Source organism: Tursiops truncatus, chromosome 5, assembly GCF_011762595.2.
Source record: "Tursiops truncatus isolate mTurTru1 chromosome 5, mTurTru1.mat.Y, whole genome shotgun sequence".
NCBI lineage: Eukaryota > Metazoa > Chordata > Mammalia > Artiodactyla > Delphinidae > Tursiops > Tursiops truncatus.
The window spans coordinates 118,912,838-118,918,837 of NC_047038.1; the positions used below are offsets into that span (position 1 = coordinate 118,912,838).

General features: G+C 38.2%; 1 protein-coding gene across 2 annotated transcripts in view; it reads right to left on the minus strand.

Annotated features, from left to right (window-relative positions):
* The window catches only part of BANK1 (B cell scaffold protein with ankyrin repeats 1), a 444,955-nt gene extending 440,890 nt beyond the window's left edge, over positions 1-4,065 (minus strand). Inside the window, exon 1 of one of the 2 annotated variants that reach the window (XM_033857365.2) lies at positions 3,937-4,065. The gene's annotated coding sequence lies outside the window, so the exon portion shown is untranslated. The remainder of the gene's footprint in view (positions 1-3,936) is intronic. The other variant, XM_019926480.3, reaches the window with a different exon arrangement.
* Positions 4,066-6,000: the final 1,935 nt, after the last annotated feature.

Below are 6,000 nucleotides of genomic sequence, written 5' to 3' on the forward strand. Positions count from 1 at the left end.
ATTCAAAGATGTAACTCAATTCACCACGGGTACTTATAGTCCTACTCTCTGCCTCACAGTTTCTCAGGCATATTAAGAGCATGAAAATCCACCTCTGTGCCCATATCTCACTCAGTTCACCTTCTATTTTTCTTGTAAAAAAATCCAGCTGCTTTCAGTTGGGTTTTGAAAACTGCTTCAAGTAACAAGAGTAGAATTTTGGGATCTCAGGTTCTTCTCAAATGGCTAGGGAGGGATTAATGTATTTGCCAGGTTTAAGCTTGCTGGGTTCTCTGGAGGCTGTGGGATACATTTTCAACGACGTAGGAAACAGCAGGCATGCTGAAAAATGTTGCATAGATTTGTTTATAAGCCAGGACAGAAGGTCATATTTCCCCTTTTGAATAGGAAAAATTCCCAGGCAATCTTTTGTGTTGAAATATGAAATTATTCCATCCTTTCAATCCTTTGCTGCTTTCATATATTGCTCACTTGTATTTCACAGTGAGTCATGCCTGTAGCAATCTAAGGCTTGTCTTGCTTCATCGTAACCACCTGCCTTCTCATCAGCTCACTTGATGAAAACTTCAAGTCAAACTACAGTAAATGTTTTTACTGATTTTTGTGTCCAGACAAAAGCCTTCAAATGACTGTTGGAAAACTACAGCCACATATTTCACCCATTAACAAAAAGAAATCCAAAATCTGAACACTCAAAGGGAAAACTGGCCATTTTCATATAGAATTCTACATGTTCATTTCATAGGCCAGTTACAAAATGTTTGCATAATATTTTACCTTCATATACAGATAGATGCTTCACTTATTTAGGTGAATATATGTTTTTGCCCAAGGGAGCTCCTGATAGAAAATGGCAATATCCTATAGAACACTGTGGGTAAACAATGATAAATCCAAGGAAGCAAACTGAACAATAAGGATTTGTAAAATAAATAAAATAACTACTTACCATCTAATACATAGATTCACCCGATTAACTCTAGAATCCACTAGCAATAACTCTGAGGGTTAAGAGGCTAAGAACTTGCTGGAGCAGATCAGGAAGGTAAGTCAGACAGATCAGAGCCAGGTAACATTATGTCTTCAAACTGTGAAGACTAAATAAATGCAACCAGGTATTTAAATGCATGGTACAGTGTTGCACATAGTAGATGCCAAATAAAAATGAATTAACTTTTCCCTTACCTTTATCTTCAGAGGATTCATAGAATTCTTTGTAAAGCCAGTGAACAGTGTGAATATTCTTCCTAAAACATACCTAGAAGTATTTGCATCTCAAAACTTTACCATGGAAGGGTAGGAAACACAGACTTCCCAAACCCATCCACAGATAAGGAGGAGGAACAAACTACTCCTTTCAGGAAACCTTCCCTCAAGTAATGAGATGCTTTCCATATAACTGTTATGAGAATTAACATTCTCATTCCACACTGAAAGCAGTCCTCACAGTCTGTAAAACACTTAGAAACACTGAAATGTGCTAACAAAGTTGCTACATCAAGTTAAAGAATATCCTGACATTCAATTAAATTCAATAATTACCAATTTGCAAATCACTAATTAAGTTGTACTAAAGGTATTCTCAAAATTCTTTTAGCACTGAGTCCAAGATTCTGAGAGTATTTTGTTTATATTTTGCCTTTATTTGTATATATATTTACAAATGTGTCTTTCTGGTCTTAAATATTTTATAACTTTTAAATCATTTGTTTAAGCATTAAGATGGTCAATGATCAGATCAACTTCATAGCTCTCTTTTATCATTAGATCCAATAAATCATGCGAGTTTAAAAACAACTAAATCAGGGCTTCCCTGGTGGCGCAGTGGTTGAGAGTCCGACTGCCGATGCAGGGGACACGGGTTCGTGCCCCGGTCTGGGAAGATCCCACGTGCTGCGGAGCGGCTGGGCCCGTGAGCCATGGCCGCTGAGCCTGCGCGTCCGGAGCCTGTGCTCCCGCAACAGGAGAGGCCACAACAGTGAGAGGCCCGCGTACCGCAAAAAAAAAAAAAAAACTAAATCCAAGAGACATATATGGAGCAGCATTTCAGTTTTCATTTGAGTCTATATATGTATGTAAGTGCATTAACTTGGAACTCTTCTGCTCTCAAAAGGCTTAAAATTGCCAATGAAACAAACAACGAAAAAATCTCAACAGGCTTGTTTAGGATTTTCCACAATGAATAGGTTGAATACAGGTTTTGGACCTAAATATGTTTAAGGCTTTAGTTGGGATCCTACGGTCAAGTTGAGTCCACACAACTGTAGGAGCACCTTGCAAATCTGAATAATTAGAAAATCATTTTCCTACCAAGTAGCTAGAGTCAAGAAGCTGATTCTAGCCCCAACCCTGAAACCAATTGTGTGATGATGAGTAAATCAACCAACCTCTCTAGACATCCATTCTCTCATCTGCAAAGTAAGAAAGGTTTAAAGGAGGTCTTTGTTCCCTTTTCTCTCAAAATTATGGTTACGTTGTATAGGTAGCTTAGTGAGAAGCAAGTTGGAGGAAATAACTTGAGGGTGATTGTCACAGTGTACCATGTGCCTTTTAGCTGGTTTTATCAGTGATGGCCTGATAAACTGAGGAGGCAAGGGGATGAAGGAAGCCCTGATGTACAGCATTTGCCAATTTCGGTGGTGTAAATATTCCCACCGTTGTCAATTTCAAACTGTCTATGTGATGACACTGAACACAAAGTTGAGAAGAGATGGGCATATTTAGCTCTCAGGAACTGGTACAAGCAGGTTCCAGCACACAAATGACTCCATTCTCCAGATCTCAAGCTAGTCTCAAGCTGTAGATGAGAAGTACCCACTATCAAGTTAAAATGATGCCTTAATAACAAACCAAACCAAAGCTTTCCTGGGGAACATTTTCCTATTTGGATGAAAAGATACACAGTACCCATTTGTTTTGACCTTGGGGAAATAAATGTGCAAACTAATATCCTTAAATGAAATGCACAAAACACATCTGTTTCGCTTAGCACTAAAGTAGGTTGCAAGTTTGCAAATTCTCATTTAACACAGGAGCTCAAGTGACTCCTTTCACTCATATGGGCTAGAAATATATCTCTTAACATGCTACATTTACACAAAGTAAAGTTGGAGAACAACTTAAAGTTGGAGAAGTTTCAGATGAATAATTCAATTGAACATATTTAGAAATCTACAGAAGACAGTTCTTCCTTTCCTGAAGGCATCACTCAAAAATACTTTCTGTATTGAGATATATTGCCAGACCTTCACCATTTATATCATCAGCCATATTTATAGTACAGAGAGACTTTGAAGAAAAGACATATACCCTACCTTGAGTAGCCAGCAGAAAGCAGCCTATGAGAAAAAGGCTTACATATAGTAGTTTATTTCCAGAACTGATTCCAGGGAACAAGAGCAGAGAATGGGAAATAATGTAACAGAGAAAGAAGGAAACCAATATTGGGGTATGTTGTCAAGCTGACCAATGTTTTAGGCAACTTTTTTTTTTTCATTCACACACTTAGCATATGCAACTTTAATCAACCAAAAGAAAAAGTCCCAAATGTACAAGTGAAAAACAATCGAAACTGTTGACACAGGCTTAACTAATATCAGCTACTTTTATGTACAGCTGTGTAAGTTCAGAAAAGCTATCCTATATGTATGTACAAAAGTTGTTTATACACAGGTCTGTACATAAGGGTCTATACATTTACTTCCTCAGAACCCTTAAGGTGCCACCTCTTGGTGAAGACACCAACACTTCATTCACGTCTTACAAAAAAAGATTTCCCTGTATTCAGGACTGACAACACTGCATCCTGTATTCAGACCATGTAGGCTCCACTCGATTGGTTAATAAGTTCCTTCCATCATAATGCAGACAACACCAGGTGCCTGGGTGCCCTTAAACAGCTTCGCACAGAGTGCTACAAAGTAAAAGCCCACAAACCAGCATGAGATGAGGAAGCAGCGTCCTGACCAGGGTGCCACCATGAGGTCCAGGCTTAGGCAAGCCTGCTGCCCTGCTCACTGTCGGTACTCCAGTTCACCTACACTGACGACTCTGGCGGGCATGGCGGGCAGGGGCTGCTGTAGCACATCTGAGCCACGCCGTTTGGCAAGGCCCACGGGGGAGCTGCTCCTCTGGCTGGGGCGGTGCTCTAGCTGGGAGTGCACCTGAGGCAGGCCTGACCGGCTGGGCACATTCTGAGTCATCGTCTGAACGCTGACAGCAGCTGCCTGGGAACCAAAGCCTGGAGGAAGTGAGCACTGTAGCTGCTGTTGCCTCACTGCCAGATGCAGAGGTGTCCCAGGATGAGGGTTTAGGAGAGGGTGACTAGTGGCAGGTAAACGGTAAAAGGGTTGACCCAGGATTGAGCCAGATATTCCCTGTAAATGAGTCAGGTCCATCCCAGGAGGAAGCACACCAGCTTGGAGCAAACTTGGAAGATGCTGTGGATGTACTCCCTGGGCCAGCATCCTCAAAATTCTCAGTATGTAGGAGTGCTTCAGAATTTTCTGTCCTATGGTTTGAATTGGGGGCATTTATTCACCACCTCTTCTACCATATTAGTCAATAGTTACTCTATAAAATACACATTTTTAGATTTTACTACTTTACTGAGAGAGAATGTATATACATTATCCTGCACAGATTTTAAGTATATAATTTGATATATATATAAGTCAGTGGTTGCCTGGTGATAAGTAGATATAGATAGACAGATATCAAATTATATACTTGAAATCTGTGCAGGATAATGTATGTATGTGTGTGTGTGTGTATATATATATATATATATATATATATATATATATATATACAGACACACACATACATACTCATGAAGTTTCACCCACAATCATCACTTCAGACATTTCCATTGCTGCAAAAATTTCATCATACCTGTTTTCAAATCATCCTTCCCTCTACTTGTATCACCAGACAACCACTGACTTATTTAGGTCCATATGGTTTACTTGTATTTTCTAGAATTTAATACAAATTGAATCATAAAGTATACACTGCTTTTGTCTAGCTTCCTTCACTAAGCATAATTATTTTCAGATACATCATTTTTGTTGCCCATATTAAGAGTTTTTTTTCCTTTTAATTAAGTGGTATTACATTATTTAGCTATCTTATATCTTGTTATCTATTCTTTTGTCTATGGACATTTGAATTGTTTCTAGTATGGGGCTATTACAAATAAAGCTGCTATGAATATTCAAATACAAATCATTGCAGAGACATATACTTTTTCTTTCTCTTGGTTTGTACATTAGATATGTGTTTAACTTTTTAAGAAAATGTTAACTCATTTTCCAAAGTGGTTATACCATTTTACATTTTACTAGCAGCATATGAGAATTCCAATTGTTCCATATCCTGCTAACAGTTGGGACTGTCACCCTTTTTTACTTTAGCCATTCTAACGGAAGTGTAATGTTATTTCATTATAGTTTTAAGTTGAATTCTTCAAATGGCTACAGAGGCTAAACATCCTTTCATGTGCTTATTATTCTACTTTGATTACATGTCTGTTCAAATATTTTGTCAGTATTTTAATTAGGTTTTTTGTCTTCCTGTAACTAAAAGGCTTCTTCATATATTATGAATATAAGTTTTTGTCTTGTGAAAATGAATAAAAGAAAATTTCATTTAAAATGAAATCAGGAAGCCCTGAAGAGGGATAAAGAGGATGTGGTATATATACAGTGGAATACTACTCAGCCATAAAAAGGACGAAATCTTGCCATTTGCAACAAAATAGATGGACCTTGATGGTATTATGCTAACAGAAATAAGTCAGTTGGAGAAAGACAAATACTGTTGGCTTTCACTCATGTGGAATATAAAAAGCAAAGAAACAAACAAAATAAATGAAAAAAACAAACCAAATGGTGACAAACACGTAGACACAGAGAAGAGTAGTGAATACCGGATGGGGTTGTGGGGGGATAAATGGGTCAGCTGGATGGTGACAAATGGAAATTAAATTTTTGGTGATGA